This window comes from Neovison vison, chromosome 4, assembly GCF_020171115.1.
Source record: "Neovison vison isolate M4711 chromosome 4, ASM_NN_V1, whole genome shotgun sequence".
NCBI lineage: Eukaryota > Metazoa > Chordata > Mammalia > Carnivora > Mustelidae > Neogale > Neogale vison.
This window is the reverse complement of record NC_058094.1, coordinates 62899122-62917185: the sequence shown is the minus strand read 5'-3', so window position 1 is coordinate 62917185 and position 18064 is coordinate 62899122. Positions and strand designations below refer to the sequence as shown.

Here is an 18064-nt window from a genome sequence, read left to right as displayed (position 1 = left end):
TAGCTCTAAAAAATTCTACTGTCTTCGGGGCGCCTGGGTGGCTCCGTTAAGCGACTGCCTTTGGCTCAGATCACAGGGTCCAGGGATCGAATCCCACATCCAGCTTCCCCGCCTCTGCAGAGAGCCTGCTTATCCTTCTCCCTCTGCCTGCCACTTCCCCTGCTTGTGCTGGCTTGCTCTCTCTTTTTCTCTCTCTCTGTCAAAGAAATAAATAAATCTTTTTAAAAAATAAATAAGTGGGGCGCCTGGGTGGCTCAGTGGGTTAAGCGCTGCCTTCGGCTCAGGTCATGATCTCAGGGTCCTGGGATCGAGTCCCGCATCGGGCTCTCTGCTCAGCAGGGAGCCTGCTTCCTCCTCTCTCTCTCTACCTGCCTCTCTGCCTACTTGTGATCTCTCTCTGTCAAATAAATAAATAAAATCTTTAAAAATAAATAAATAAATAATATTGTTGCCCTCAAATAAAGGGCCATTAATCAAAATAAATAGGGTTTGAAGACACTTGCATCTTTTATTTGCTTAATATTAAGGCATAGCCATTTCCCTAATTTTACATTAAACTTAACAAGTTTCAAACACTTAGAGATTATTTTTCTCTTATTTTATCTTTACAACAATTCTGTGAGGTGGACTTTGACTATGTAATAATTATATGTACTAGGCAAATGTCAAAAAGGAAGTTCGCTGGGATTATGTGATTTGATTAAAGTCACTCAGCACCCCCTCCAGAAAAGCCTAGAAATCTGATCTTCTGACTCCTGGCTTTGCTTAAACTTCCAGAGCAAGCAACTTTTAAACTACAAAATAAATTATATACCGGTAAGAAAGAAAAATTATGGTGCTATTTTTGAGTGGCTACATTGTTTCTTTAAATCTTCATATCCTAGATCTTAAATCCCCTAAGATAACACAATTTGGAGCCTTTATGCCTCAAAATTATTTTTTTAAAAATGCCATAGGCTTAAATGTGTCATAAAAATTTTGCCATATATCAAGGTTCCCTAAATTGATGTACATCCCTTGACCAAAAGGGTTAGTGGTAAAATAAATTTGAAAATATATGTAAATTAATAGTGTACATAAGCTTTTCAGTTTCATGTACTATTTTGCAAATGCATTGATCAATATACATTTCAAACATTTTTAAAAATACCAACTCAGGGTGCCTGGGTGGCTCAGTGGGTTAAGCCTTGGCCTTTGGCTCAGGTCATGATCTCAGGGTCCTGGGATGGAGCCCTGCATCGGGCTGTCTGCTCAGCGGGGAGCCTGCTTCCCCCTCCTTTCTCTCTGCCTGCCTCTCTGCCTACTTGTGATCTCTCTCTCTCTCTGTCAAATAAATAAAATCTTTTAAAACAAAATACCAACTCACACTCTAAGGTACTTTTATTCCAATGAACCCATCTTTGAAAATATTTCTGTACATTTTTTAAAAAAGAAAATCATTTGCTAAGCAAAAAAAAAAAAAAAAAAAAAAAAAAACCAAAAAACAAAAAACAAAAAAAACCTATAGTTTTCTCTTACTTCCCCAGCATATATATATTTCCTGAAAAGGTGAAGTATCTAAACGTGTACATTTAATGTGACAGTGTTTCTCTTTATTTTTCCTGGAAAGCTGCTAATCCAATACTGTACTTCACAATAAATAGCAACTTAGAGTAGAGAAACTACTGCAAAAACCTTCTCAAAATCATAAAGTGTGCTCTTGGTGACACAAATGACATCACCTGAAAACATTACCCTCAGCAGTCATACTCAACAATTACCCAGAACTGACACTGCAGTACTTTAGCAGAGACCACAATTCAGATAGAAGCATACACTTCGAAAAGGTATTAGCAAAGACATGTAATTAGGGGAAAATGTTCATTACAGCAATAATATTTGAACCAATCTTAAAATATTATAAGGATTCATGTCTAAAATTGGGAGCAAACATTTGCAAGTAAAGGGTGAGTCAAATTACTTAATCACTGGGCCCCAGTTAACCTAACAGTTAACATGGAAGTAACTATTGTAAGTGTGGGTTTTTTGCCCTATTTATAAAATAGCAAACTCGGAGGCAAAGGCTAATTAGCTAATCTGAATGTATCTTGTACTCCTGATTTTGTAACACTTGATGAATTTATTTAAGTCCCAAAGGAATGAGACATTTATAACCCTTCCTCCAGACAACTATGAATTCTCTAATACAAATTAACTAAATACACTTTCTTCTTACTTCCATCTAATGATGTTTAGCAGGTCCAAAAATACTTTCAAATGCTTTTGGAAATATAAGGCAGCTTAGGAACTTGAGCTGTTTTTAGTAATGGTATTTTAAAAGTGGTAGAACTCACCACTTCAGGCAAAGAGGTATGACTTGTCACTGGTAATAGCGGTAACATGGCAGAGTGAAGAGAGCTATTTTGAGAAAATAAGAGATTGTGGCTTCTAGTCTCAAACCTCACTCTTCCCCTCATATATATGAAATTTAATGCTTATGTAATTCACAAATTAAATATGTTTAAAAATGAAAGAAACTACAGCAGAATAAGTTATGTATTCATTTTTAAAGTTACATCAAAAAAAATCTTTTTTAGGAATAGAAGCAGTGTTGCCTAAAAAATTCTGATATTTCTGTTCTTCCTAATCCTTAAATGTTTACACGAGTGTCCCCCCCCACACACACCCCTACCCACTTCTCTCTCAAATCCATTTTAGAATGTGGAAGGTAATTCTCAGATACTGACTAAATTTCAAAAGCCACTTCCTCGTCCACAAATACATGAACAAGTCATATTTTAAAATAAAGCACAGAATACCACAAGAAGACTCACAAAATCTGTCGAAGTATAGTATGCATCACCAACCTATAGTTATCCTATTTTCAGCTGTGGAGTAAAAGCCACCTTTGTGCAAATGAGGTTAGACTCCACGTGCCCAATTAAGGAAGATGAACAAGTCTAAAAACCAAGACTCACTTATGAAATAGCAAAAGTAAAAATGTGTTCAGCTATTATGATTATTAACATTAAATAATAAACATTAAAACACAATTTTTAAGAAAAGAATAACTAGAGGAATAAACATTTATGGACCCAGAAAGATGGTTACAGTGTATTGGCAGATGTAAAAAGCAGGCTGTAAAAATAAAATATAACATATGATCCATCCCCACCCAAAGAAAAGAGAAATAACAACTAACAGCATTTTTTTTGGAAGGTCACATCAAAAAAATGAAACTACCCAAACTCCATGACATAATTAGCTTCTATAAGGGAAATAAGTGAAGAAATCTGCACTCTGCAGGCTGCTAAAATGGACCATTTATTCACCCTAGTTCCTTTTCAAGTATAACACTGGGAAGTGAGGGCCTTGAAATGCTCTTTGAATATGTAAGCAAGCTGTATGTATTTCCCAAGAGTAAAACAGAACTTAAAAAAATAAGCCTAATGGAAAAGATTAACACTCAAGCACACTGAAATTTTTCATCAGTAGTTTAGCTTCTTTTTTTTTAGAATATAAAAATTGTATTTGTGTGTGTGAGGAAGACTGCTGCCTTTCTCAACGGTATTTTCAATAATATGTCTTCTAACTCTGAGAACTGAACCATTTCTCATTGATGAGCTCTCTTCAGACAGATTACAGAAACAAAACTCTGGGTCATTAACCAATGCTCTCCAGAGGACACAGCCTTCAGGTTACCGTTCCTTTTAACCAAAATGAGTGCAGAAATGATAAACCCATGCGGACTGACACTACTCACTCCTACACACCAGAACCTTTTAGTTGAATGCTTAAACTCCAACATGTTCAGTAAAATACTGGTAGGTAAGTGTGGAGTGCTAAAGAAGATAATGCACTGTGCTTTGTTATCACTCCTTGATCATAACTTCTAGTAGAAATCAGGGAAGACACTTGACCCTGATTATAAAGGACTGATCATCCAACCTGCTGTTAATGTGAAAGTTCTTCCATCTGTGATTTCTTCTTCTTTTATTTTGGCTATTCCTTTGGGTACTGAACACCTCCAAGGAAAAGAAAGGGTTGAGAAAATTAGGTAATCCAATGTATGAATTTCATCCCCAGTAAAAGCACTTCAACAAAACAAACAGAATGATCTCGTAGAGACCTAAAAGAAAATACACTAAAATACTAAGTGGTTGTGTGAGGATGGTGCCATTGTGGGTAAATTCTTTAATGTCCACACCTTCGAAATATAACCGTATTACCAATAGTTATATTTAGACCAAACAATGAAAGAACTGTTGAGGAAATAAGTTAAAACTGATGATTTCAAGTATTTTTAACCATCCCGGGTTTATTTTCTGTAAGATAAAAGGGAAGTTGCCTATATAACTTGGCAATGTAAACAAATACAAAAATACCTCAAAGTTATTCCCTTCTCATTGTCTGTTGTGAAGGAAGGGAAAGGAATAAAGGAAATGAAAGCCGTGAGAACACACTCACAAACCAAAACCACAAGAAAAATAATCTAAAACCAGACTATAGGAGGCAAGAGAAAAGCAAGACTCTCTACATAAGAAGGGATTTTGCAACACTAATAGGGCAAACCCACATTCCTGCCACAAGCCTCCTGCTTTCAAACAGGCCACACAGCTGGCGGTCTTGAAAGCTTTCCAGATAGGAACCAAGATAGTAAGAGAAATCAGTAGGTCCCAGGACTGAGCTAAGCCTTCATCTGATTCTGATGAAACACCACCCTGCTGGGCTATAATATTAAGGCAGCCAGAAATTCATCTAAATAGATGATTATAACTTTCACGGAAAAAGCCTAAAGAAACACTGCTTCGAAATGGGCCTTTTTAGTTAATCGTGAACTGTCTGAAGTATTGAAAAGTACGTGCATGCTTTCTACGGAGAAAAAGATACCCACCTGACGCATGACGGAGGGCAGAAGTGGCATCATGTGGGGAAGTAATACACAGTTATGCCTCATGTGAAACCTGCTCTTGGTAAACTATGTTTGTGTAACCATTAAGAGTCTAGTTTCCTCTTGAAGTCGAAGAGAAAGTCTCTAGATTTGGAGCCTGAACTCTGTTTACAAGGGCTCAAGGGTTGTTGACTGCACTGCTTTAACGACACCACATCTTCACCAAGCCTGGGGAGCATGGCCTATGAAACTATCTCAACCAACTCCAAGAAGCTAGACACCTTCCCACACAAATCCCAAACACTTTATCTCAATCCCTACAGAACTCTCTGAAACAGCACTCTGGTTTTCTTCTCGGAACATTCAAGAAATTACTCACTCAAAAGAGATCTGAGTTGGTTTACCTGAAGAGCTGGCTGTGCGACATCCATTTTCTTCCTCACAGAGGAAGCAGTGATACTAGGACATTCTTCACCAAACAGGAAGGAAGTAAAACAGCTTACTATTGTACTAGGAATCCCATTTCTTTTTTAAGCTAGAGTGTACCTCATAAATTGGCTTCCTAGATAATGCTTTCCTCTAAGTTATAAAATAAAGTTTTGACAGGAAGGCAGAATGACAAAGCAGATAAACCTATCTATAAACTGCCAATAAGTTACTTACTTCATCACATCACCTAAATATAGCACTAAGAAAATCATCATGTTTTCCATCAAATATACACTGATAACCCATACCACAATATTTTTTGAATGATTCTTACTGAAATCTGCTTTCTTCAACAATGTCATTGTGCCTCTAGATCTTAATCAAGACTATTAATATGAGTTCATTCCTATCATGAAGATTTGATATTTAAGATAAACAGTAGTGATTATTATAACACAAATGGCATAAATAAGTGTTATGAACTTCCTGGGGCATCCGGGTGGCGCAGTCTGTTAAGCATATGCCTCTTGGTTTCGGCTCAGGTGCTGATCTTGGTTGGGGTGGTGAGATTAAGTCCTGTGTCCAGCTTCACACTTAGCACTGAGTCTGCTTAAGACTCTTCTCTCCCTCTCCCTCTGCCCAGCCCCCGTGATCTCTCTCTAAAATAAACAAATAAATCTTTAAAGAAAAAATTATGAGCTTCCTTTTCACTTAGAAAGCAGTATTGATTCCAAGTACAGAAAACCACAGGCCTCAGTAAGCAAGACACCAACTATTTATGATTACACGCAATACTATCAGAGCAATAGGAAATTTACTAGTATTATTCAAAATGTTAGTCGCTAGCTCCATTATTATATCCATGCTTTTCCCTTTAGTATCCTCATCTCTGAGAGGTTTTAAGACATAATTAAATTGATATAAGTTTTGGACCCCAATAAACCAATGTTCAAATAATGACTACAGCCATTTACCATTACGTATAATCCTGAACAAGCTAATTTAAAACCTCTCTTCCCCTTAGTTTACCCAACTGTAAAATGCGAATAATATGTACCATGTTGAGTTTTTTTTTTTTAAAGATTTTATTTATTTATTTGACAGAGAGAAATCACAAGTAGGCAGAGAGGCAGGCAGAGAGAGAGAGAGGGAAGCAGGCTCCCTGCTGAGCAGAGAGCCCGATGCGGGACTCGATCCCAGGACCCTGAGATCATGACCTGAGCCGAAGGCAGCGGCTTAACCCACTGAGCCACCCAGGTGCCCCCCATGTTGAGTTTTTGAGTGTATAAGAAAACAGAAGAGAAGTAGAAAATAGAAGAGCCTTCCATACGTGAAAACCACGTATGGAAGGCTCTGGCCCACAGCTGGTGCCTAGTAATTACAGCAATAACTATGATCTTTACTCAAGTTGCAGAGATCAACCAACTAGCCAAATAGCTACAAAAGTGAAGTGCTCAGGACTTTCAGGAAGATTTCAAAGAATTTGTTTTAAAAGTGCTTTTACCCTTGTATTTCTAGGTGCTACAAAGCCACATAGCATCTCTGTCATTAGGCTTTGTCATAAGACTCTTCTACTAGGTACTTTCTTGACATTAGTGAGAGGCAAGCCACTATTCCATCACTACTTAAAACCCAAGGATGGCCAATTACTGAGTCAGATTTAACTAATTCATAAACTACTCAAACTATGTTAAACACTTTGGGAGGCTCATCAAATTTTTCAACAGCTAGTCAGTGAGTATTTATTTAGTCTACTGTGTACACAACCTAGTACTGGAAACTTGGCATACACATCAATGATCCAACCTAATCCCTACCCTCAAAGAGTTTACCATCTATAGGAAATAAACGAGGAATTAAAGAAAAATGCAGGAAAGCATAATATTTTTAGTATAACAGTTGGCTGAAGATGGTTATGCAGAGTGGTTGGTGGACAACTAATGTTCACTAGAAAAGCTTCTTTGAGTCTTTTTTTTTTTAATGTTTTTTTTTTTTAATGTTTTAAAAACAGGAGAGAATATCACGGATGACTAATAGATGAGAAGCAGTTATAAATATAAATTACAATTTGGACACTGAATGTAGCAACAGTAAGAAAGCACATCAATGCAGGATGAAACGTAAGTAATTTTCACAGTGAAAAGCAAACAATCTTTTCCTGCAGTAGGAAAAGAGTAACATTTAGCAAACTTTTAAAAGTTATTGGTGGCTCAGTGGGTTAAGCCGCTGCCTTCGGCTCAGGTCATGATCTCAGGGTCCTGTGATCGAGTCCCGCATCGGGCTCTCTGCTCAGCAGGGAGCCTGCTTCCTCCTCTCTCTCTGCCTGCCTCTCTGCATGCTTGTGATCTCTGTCTGTCAAATAAATAAATAAAATCTTAAAAAAAAAAAAAAAGTTATTGATTTTAGAGTGGTAACAGCCTAACCTGAAAATTTAATACAGTATCTTAAATGAGTATTGAGTACATTAACTCCTTTGCTATTTATTCAAGCTGGGGTGGGGGAAATAATTTCCTGAGGATACTGAATTTATCACTAAGACCAAGTTTCTATAAAACAATGGGTAAATCCAATTACTAATTATAGAGTTACGTTCTTTCACTCGGTAAATACTGCCTACCAAATTATCTTTAATCTTTCTGTCATCTGGTGTGAGCCTATGAGTGTAACTTTCAGATTTTCTAGGAAAAAATAAAATCCAAAAAAGGGCCAAAATTTAAAGAACTACACACACACACACACACACACACACACACACAACTGTTCAAGTATTACATGGCAAGTTAAGTATTTCCACGCAATCCTGATCCTCAGAAGGGATGAACAAACAACCCTGAGTATTCAGGGTCTCACTTCCTTGGGCCCAGACCTTCAACTGCCCCCATGACTGGTCCCACACATCCTAATGAGCTCTGCAACTACTTTTTTTTCTCTCTCTCTCCCGATCTGTCTTAAATAACAGAGCAGTCCATTTCTCAAGACTGACATTCATATGTCTGAGATACACATTCTTGGGACAAAATATACCAAATAAGCTGGTGATTATTTTCAAATTTCTCTATCATCCGCATCCTTTCAATATATATGGCATCTAACTTCAAAAAGATGTGCTGACGTTTATCTTCTCAATTTGTGTCCAAAATCTAGAACAAAATTCATTCCTTTATTCCCTATAAATTTATCAAGCACCAGGTGCCAGAGGGTATAAAAAAGTTGTATTAAAATTGTCCTTACTCTTACATAATGTACTCCATAAACCAACAATCTCTAAAAGAAAATTAATACCCTTTTCTAGTCATTCCAAGGAGATTTTGCCATCCCTGGAACTTGGCCTCAGATCTGGAGCAGTTCCTCAGGTGAAGTCAGTTCTACCTTTCTCCCTTTAATGACGTTATTATTTACTCTGTTCTTTTTAGTTTTCCTTTTTAGGATTATAAAATAAAAAAATGTTCATTTTGAAAAACAGAGAAAAGAAGGAGAGAGAAAAGTATGTTCATTACAATCCCTCCACCCCTAAAACACCTTTTGTTAATATAGTTCAGCTCTATTTCCATTTAGTGTATTTGTTTCAGTGTTTTTCTATGCATATCTTTATTACATGATTAGATTTAAGTCTAAATAACCATTTACTACTAAGTTATTTTACCTTACTATTACTGCTGCTGCTTTCATAAGAATATATCAGCATTTACTTGAACCAGTTCGTCCCTATATAACAGTACTGTTTCACTGTTTACAGAAATAGCAAGGTGGAAATCTTTGTACATAAATCTTCATCTAGATATATGACTACTTCATTGAAACAGAATATTAGGAGTGGCATTCCTAGGTCAAAGGATATGACTGACTGACTGTAAGGCAAGGCTCCTGACCTCTGAAGCCAAAGTGATTTTCAGAAAATACAATTTACACCACAAACTAGGAGTTCATGAATATGTTCTTTAACTGCAACCTAGTTAACAAAGGGCAGACTCGTTCGTTCATTCATTTTACTAATTTGATAGGTATCTTACTATAGTTTTTGATAGGTATCTTACTATAGTTTTCACTTGTATTTTTTAATTTAAGAATCTAATCTAATTTTCACAGATACTAAAATGAAATTTAGCTTTGCCCCACAATCTTTGCTATGGGTGGTCCATTAACTTGGTCTAGCAGTCTGGTCTTTCTGGCCAAAGCTTAGTCACCTCTACCTCATCACCTCATAAGTGGAAGCCATTACCACCAACATTCTAAGCAGCAGGCTCTTCTCCCCAAGACATATCTACCATACTAGTGACAGAGACAACTCAAATGGAGCTACCAGCAAACCAGCATGTACAACTCTTTACCTCTTCCATAACTAACTGGCAAGACAGGCCAAAAATTTCGCTTGTCTTGATTTCCATAGAAACTCCAACTGTTTTTAATAATATTTGTCTCAATCTTCCCTTAGTACCTATATGATATACTTCAATGTACTACTATTTTCAAAGTTGCATAGTACTTATAACACAAACTGCTGAGTCTGTGTGTGTGTGTGTATGCACATAAATTACATACCTTCTTACCTTTATTAAGTTCCTACCCAATACACAGCAGTCATACATATACGCAGAAAGCACACATGCTCTTACCCTTATTATGTATGTTTTCTCACAAACACATAAAAGGATACAGGTATTTCACTGTTACTAGTTCAAAATGGTGACAGCAATAAAACTAATATAAAGTCACAGAAAACTGACCCTTCTGTTCTTCAAATACAGAGAGAGAGAGAGAGAGAGAGAGAGACACAAGAAGAGATAGAGCACGCAGAAGCACAGTGTTGTAATCCTTGCAATTATACAGAGAACTTAAAGTAATTGAAGGACACATCTTTTGAAAAATTATCTGTAATATGGAAGGTTCACACATGGAAAAGTGACAGCAAGTTTTTAGTTTTAATTTAATGTTACTTATATATGATGAATCAGGAAGACTGCTGGCCATATCCAAACATATCCAATGTTGAAGAGTTAAGCCCCAAAGCTAGTGAAGTGCCCTTGTGTAAACTCACTCCTAGACACACTGGTAGCTCTAAGCTATTTTCCCAACCGTCATGATCTTCTAGATGGGTAAACAGTAGAAGAGGAGAGGTGGTAAGAAATTTAACTTTCAGTGATTTTAAAATTTCAAGTAAATTTCTTGGTGGTAGTCTATAAACTCAACACTGATTTACAAAAGGCAGAAATGGTCTTTAAAAAATAAAAGGCCTCAGCTACCTCACTGAGGTTCTAATAAATAACTTATTTACTGGGTTTCTCTAGAGACGGCACTCTCAACAGGACAATCAGTAACTCACTCAGTCCTATCCCATACCTTTGCTTTAGCTTTCCTTGCCCAACCTCAAAATTTTCAATCTCGATTACAAAATTACATACATTCTTAAAATTCACCCAGAGAGGTTAACATATTCTGCTTCATGTCATCTTTTTCCTTACAACACAAGCACATATGACCAGTCTTCAAATCAACAACAATCATGCCATCTATTCGTTTACATTTGGAATAATGGTATTATGTAAGGAATATACCTAAAATAAGTTCACTGTGTCCGGAATACTGCAGTATGCCTCCTGTCTCATAGATGTACACCTACATTTATCCTAAAATTCTTATAAAATCCATAATCATTTCAATCCATTCAAATACTGTCCAAAGGATACCTCAAACCTTTCTAAGTACCAACCTGCTTTAACTGATTATATTTTAAAGATAAGTATTCTAAACAATTCTTCAACCCATTCTCTATAATAATAATAACCAAAAAATAGTGGACCAATCACACTGGCTAGTAGAGTTAATTCAGTTAAAAGCCAACCAGTTCAACAAAGCAGCAGTACAATCTGACAGTATGAGTTCACGAGCAACCAAAACATCCCAGCTAAAACAAACCTACTAAACTGTGGAAGGAAACCTACGTGGATTTCCAAAGTCATGTTTAGTCTCACTAGAGAAAGCATTCATACATTAGATATTATGATTAAACACTGATGTATTCAAAGAGGTGAAAAAACAGAATGAAGATAGACAGACAGACAGATAGGTTTTTAAAGCTGCATTACCTACCAAGTGCTTCCAATAATTCTCAGTCCTTTGGGAGCCTGCATTTTAATGAACCAACGACAGGCATCCCAGAAGGCTCAACCCGCATTTCCTGATTTCTATGACAAAGATTGTCATTAACTTACCAAGATCACCAGGAATGCAGTACCAGTGTGGCCACACTTAAATAAACCTTTCATCTACTTGAGCAAAACACAAACACTATGAAACTGGTATGGCAAGTTCTACAACTCAGCACTATTATACATTAGTTTCAGATGAGACCGCCTGACTAATCAGCGTACCTGAGACTCATACAGGAAAGCCAAACACGTGGAACTTGCACAAACTTGGAAAAACAAGAACTGATCAAGTCAAGCCATTTTTAGTAGAATAAACTTACATTAAGATCATGAAAACCAACCGATGAATAAAATCCTAGATCAAGTCCTAGAGATCATATGTCACTGCTGTATTTTGAGGTAAGACCTTGATTTTTCAGTGAGAAAGGTCATTACTGAGTTCTTCTACAATTTTTAAATTTGTGAATAAAGATCTTTACCATCTTAAATTCCTTTGAAAATTCCCTTAAATAAAATTCTGAATGAAACAAGTAGTTTCTAGAATATTGCACTTGTCCTTATTGTAGGAAAAATTTTATTAACTTCAATGATTAAACAAGCAATCAAGGCTCACTTATAAAGACAAGGATTAGGATCTTTAAAAGGATTAGGAAAGAAACCTATTCAATTATATTCAATTAATTAGTATTCAATTAATACCTATATATGAAGAAGCATGTACATTTACATTCAATATTTTTTCATTCTACAACATTAACTTTCATAAGTCAATCAGAGACAATTATCATATGATCTCCCTGATATATGAGGAAGTTGAGAGGCAACATGGGGGGTTTGGGGAAAAGAAAGGAATAAAGGAAACAAGATGGGATCAGAAGGGAGACAAACCATAAGAGACTCAATCTCACTAAACAGGGCTGTGGTGGGGAGGGGGATAGGGAGACGGTGGTTGGGTTATGGGCATTGGGGAAGGTATGTGCTATGGTGAGTGCTGTTAAGTGTGTAAGCCTGATGATTCTTAGACTTGCACCCCTGGCTCTAATAATACATTACATGTTAATAAAAAAATAAAAAATTTTTAAAAAATAACTTTCAGTTTGCACCTCCCTGATATAAAACTAGATACCCTGCCAGAGTAAGTAAAATTAAAAAGGGAAAAAATTAGTAAGACTGAGAATACCAACATATGGTAAGCAACTAGAACACCTATACATTGCTGGTAGGAGGGTAAACCTGTACAAACGCTTAAAAAAACTGATTGGCAGTACCTACGAAAGGTGACCATACTTTCTTCCCAAAAGAAGTGAGTGCACAAAACATAGATAAAACTAAAACCACTGGAGCACCAGGGTGGCTTGGTCGGTTAAATGTCTACCTTCATCTCAGGTCATGATCTCAGGGTCCTGGGCTCTCTGTTCCACTGGGAACCTAACTCGTCCCTCTCCATCTGCCCTTTCTCCCACTTGGGTTTGCCTGTATGCTCTCTCACTCTCAAACAAAATCTTGAAAAAAACAAAACAACAACAACAACCAAAAAAACACCTAAAAACAGACAAGAATGTGTATAGCAAATTTATAATAGCCAAAAAAATGGAAATGACCCAGATGTTCATCAATAGATGAATACATGAATTTTAATATATTCACCTAACGGAACATTAAGCCACAATGAAAAAAGAATCCAACACAAACGCTACAACATGGATGAATCTCACAGATGCAATACTGGGCAAAAGAAGCCCAATACCGTGGCGCCTGGGTGGCTCAGTGGGTTAAAGCCGCTGCCTTCGGCTCAGGTCATGATCTCAGTGTCCTGGGATCTAGCCCCCCATTGGGCTCTCTGCTCAGCAGGGTGCCTGCTTCCCTTCCTCTCTTTCTGCCTGCCTCTCTGCCTGCTTGTCATCTCTCTCTGTCAAATAAATAAATAAAATCTTTAAAAAAAAATAAAAAGAAGAAGAAGCCTAATACCAAAAACTACATTTATAAGAGTCAGTTATAAAGTTCAAGAACAGGTAAAACTGGGGCGCCTGAGTGGCTCAGTGGGTTAAGCTGCTGCCTTCGGCTCAGGTCATGATCTCAGGGTCCTGGGATCGAGTCCCGCATCGGGCTCTCTGCTCGGCGGGGAGCCTGCTTCCTCCTCTCTCTCTCTGCCTGCCTCTCTGCCTACTTGTGATCTCTGTCAAATAAATAAATAAAATCTTTAAAAAAAAAAAAAAAAGAACAGGTAAAACTAATTAAGAGGGGACAGAGATCCATCTATGGGGATCAAGATCGGAAAAGTAGTTATCTCTGAAGGGACACTAAGGAGGGGGCTCTGGAAAGATTCTATGTATTGATCTGCGTAGGATTTACAAAGATGTATGTATATTTACACATATGTAAAAACTCATCTGAGTCACAGTCTGTCTTGCCACTTACTGGCTTCCTAACCCTCAGTGAGTTTTTACCTCTCCAAATCTAACATCTTTCCTCTCTAGGATGGGCACAATATCTTTGATAAAGGGTTAATATTAACTTTTAAAACACTGAAAAAAACCGTAACTGTTATTATCTCGTTTCTTATTTGCATCAAAGGAGGAACATGGTGAAAGGATTTATGAATGTCAATAGTAGAAAGCACCAGCTGACACTTACGGAAGAAAAAATGAGACACAATAAATGAAAACCTGTACTAGTCCAATGTTATACAGCATAAAAAAAAAAAGTTGAACACAACAAAAATTCACGTGCAGTCCCAAGGGAAAAAATTATATTTATGTAATCTTAAAGATTATGAATGTATATAATACACCTGGAAACACTTCTAGTTGAAGTGTTTAGATAAAATAAAGCAGTTCTAACATCTAAAGTTGGTTATTCAGTCATCTGAAAAAGGGAGTTATACAAAGCAAATAGATAAGAAATTAATACAGCAATTTCTTCTCTCTTAAACAAAAACTTCCAATAAGTTAATTTACTTTAAAGCCTCTCGTGCTCTTGTTCACTTCAGAAGAGTCATCATAGAAGAGAGTTCTAATACGGAGAGAAACAGATCATTCCAAATTGCTCATGAGGGCATTTAATTATAAAAAGCAAACCCCATATTTCAATTACAACTTTGGCAAAATATTACATTTTTAACATAGTAACTCCTGGATTTTTTCTTACAAAAATGGTCAAAAGGAAAATTATTATCACTTACAAACTATTCTGCGTATAGAAACAACAGCATAAAGTTTTGTTACTAAACAAACCAAAATAGAATCTTTTACTGACCAGTGCGATGCCACAATGCTAAAGTAAAAAGCTTAAAATAACCCAACAAGATAGAGTATAGCACAGAAGTAATCACGGTCATTTCAATCTGTGAATTTTTACTGTAGCTTCTACAGGTCTTTGAATTTATTCTTTTTTTTTCTTTTTTTAAATTCTACCTTGCCAAAATATAAAATGTTACTACAAATTTTAAACTACTTTTAAAACCTCCACAACTATATAAATTGTATACAGATATTTTCCTTTTCAAAATTCCTTTCAGTTCACTATGAAAATGTGTAGGTCAAAGTAACTGAGATATTCCTACCGTAAGCTAAAATGTCTGAAACTACTGCTACGTATTAATTTGTGTCAACTTTTAAAAAGCAAAACACTTTGATGTTGTTTTTATATCTACATTTTTTTCTTTCTGGCATTCAATGGCATACCAACAGAGAAACCAAAGTAAAAATCAGACCTTATCCAAATTCATTTTAAGCTAGGCTTTAATTTTCATTTAAGCTTTATCTTTAAGTGCTTACATTTAAATTTTCTAAAGCAAAATCTCATTCAGTGAGGCAGCAATCAAATATATTGTTAACAAAATCATTACGATGTTATAGTCCCAGGAAAGGCAGTATGAAAAAATGCATTTTCACACAGAGACAAATTACAGTTTTAAACAATAAGTTATGACTTCCATCATGACATGAATAGAGATGCTCGAAAACGTTAGACTGTAAAGTCCCTTTAAGGTCAACAGGCTTTACTTTTATCTTCCCAGTTACATGAATTCTTTTACTGAGGTTTCAAAAAAACAATACTTATGAAAAGCACTCCCTATAATGGAAGCCATCTTAAGACCTGCAAATCAACTATTTTACTAAAATCTCAAGTATATAGTAAACAGTAAGTGCAATTCAGAAGGGGCTAGGTATGAAGCCAACAGAATTGCTTGTAGCTAAAACTGGACAAAGTAAATACTCCCATTTTTTTAAAATCTCTAGGAATTAAAAAAAAAGCTAGTCAACTTTTTCAGTTAAAAAACACAACTACACTCGTGTTTCAGCAGAGAGTATCTGAGCCAAGTTTAGCCTACTGTGAATTAAAATGGCTTGATTTCTAAGGTTTAAAACTTACAGGTTTAAAACTATGCTCAATAAATTAAAAGAAAACCACCTACACTTGAACATGCTCCACAATATATTACAATATGATTCTGAGTCTATTTCAAGAATGCTGGTCTGACTAAAACTTTTTCCCAACTTATTCCTCGTTCTAGGTATTAAAATGAGTCTTTTTCTGTGGAAGTTAACAGAAAATTCTGCCAAAATCCCCTCTGACTATTTTAGTCATTAGGTTTTATTGTTGTTGCTATTACTATTTAGTCATTAGGTTTATTGGGGAGCAGGTGGTGAAAAGAATACACGTTAAGGTATACAAGATATACAGCAATTTAAATAGATTTTACAACAAATATTGATGCTTATGTCAAATTAATTTTTTCCCATTAAAAAAAAACTCACTCCTGACCAAGGCTTGTTTTGGTGCTAATCGTTAAAGATCAAACTCCAGGAGTCCACTGTTCAGGGAAACTCATGTTTTACAGAACTGGACATGGTTGCTCAATACAGAGTAAAAAGCACTGTAATCATCCTGTTGGAGACAGGGAATAAATTATTTTTATTCACAGAGTACAGTGCCTACATTTTACAGTTACTATCTCAGCTCAACTGAGCAGAATTGAAAGGTAAATATTAGCTTCATTTAACGAAGAAACAGAGTAAAATTGAGTTTAAATAATCTCCCTCCAGTCTCGTGGCTATGGGCAAAGCCAAGATTCGAACCTAAGATTTCATACTCCAAATTCCATTTTCTATCTCTATCCAACTCAATATTTGGTTACAGCCTTTGTCAAAGAGCTGGCAGGACTGGTCTTCTCCGACCGCTTGCAGGCCATGTTCAAAGACTGGACTTTTTTGTTGTTGTTAGCTGACTGGAAGAAACTAAGACCCAGAACCAAACTGCACAAAATCAAGAATAATCAGAAGTGCTTGCTATTACAAGGACACGTACCTCGCGGTGCCGGGGCTGTAAGATCACCCCAGATCCCCTTCAGCTCTGCACTGCTCGGGGCCTAGTAGGATCTCCTGAACCCTTCCCAGAGCAACAGGGAACTGTAAACACTACTCTGTCCTCAGCACGGGCCGAGAGGTTAAGCTTCTTGCTCAGTTAACAGCATTCATTTCCTTTCTCCAGCATCACAGTGAATCATCTGGTCAGTTAGATTCTTTTTCACTTGCTGCCAGACAATGTAAACAACCATACGCAAAAACTTTACCCAAAATTTCAAAATTTCACAGGGTTCCTGAAGGGTCTGCTGTTTACCAGGGTGCCAAGGCATGGAGGTTTGAGAACGACTGGTGTGGATGCCCATGTGGACCCAGTCAACAAACCCAGTACACTGATGGTGACCATGATGTGCACTTGTCAATTCAGCAGTCTGAGAAGCCACCCAGGGCCCTCCACCTGCTGACTCAAACCAAAATTCTTTACCTAGGGCCCCTCATCTGACCAATACAGTATATCTATTTTCCAAGAGTGGGTAATACTGGTCAGTTATACTGTCATGCAACAAATGCTACGCACAGAAAATATGCCCATTAATTGTGAATTTAACTTCTTCCTCCCGTCCTTTCAACATTTCCCCTGTTTCATATCAATCCTTTCCTCTTTTGTTACTGCTACTACCCTAGTCCAGGTCTTCATAATTTCACTGTTCAATAACCTTTTTCACTGATCTCTCTCATCTATACAATCTCTTCCCAACGATCTTTAAAATAGCTTTTATCTCAGGGCGCCTGGGTGGCTCAGTGGGTTAAGCCGCTGCCTTCGGCTCAGGTCATGATCTCAGGGTCCTGGGATCGAGTCCCGCATCGGGCTCTCTGCTCAGCAGGGAGCCTGCTTCCCTCTCTCTCTCTGCCTGCCTCTCCATCTACTTGTGATTTCTCTGTCAAATAAATACATAAAATCTTAAAAAAAAAAATAGCTTTTATCTCTATGTTGTAATCCGAAACAATTCTTAACACCTCTCTCTAAATTATAAGGTCTAATTTGTATCCCTCTCAATTTATTTATCCAATCTAATTCCTACTTGGGATGGACACCAGAGAACCAAATCAGCCTCCCTAATGAAACAATCACAAATAGGACCAAGTCAGTCCTCCTGCTTCCTAACATTGTATTTGTCAGCTTGACCTCTGATGGTGTCAACACATGTCATTCCCACATTAAAAACTCTCAAGATGGGGCACCTGGGTGGCTCTGTGAGTTAAACCTCTGCTTTTGGCTCAGGTCATGATCTCAGGGTCCTGGGATCGAACCC

The 18064-nt window shown here is 36.9% G+C and overlaps 1 protein-coding gene across 5 annotated transcripts in view; it reads right to left on the bottom strand.

Annotated features, from left to right (window-relative positions):
• Positions 1-18064, bottom strand: part of NCOA2 (nuclear receptor coactivator 2) — a 305109-nt gene that overhangs the window by 209731 nt on the left and 77314 nt on the right. The window contains exon 1 of one of the 5 annotated variants that reach the window (XM_044245474.1): positions 11509-11563. The exons of 1 other annotated variant lie outside the window; for it this stretch is intronic. The gene's annotated coding sequence lies outside the window, so the exon portion shown is untranslated. Of the gene's footprint in view, positions 1-11386; positions 11456-11508; positions 11564-18064 lie in introns of those variants that run through there. 3 more of the 5 variants (XM_044245472.1, XM_044245477.1, XM_044245476.1) reach the window with 3 other exon arrangements.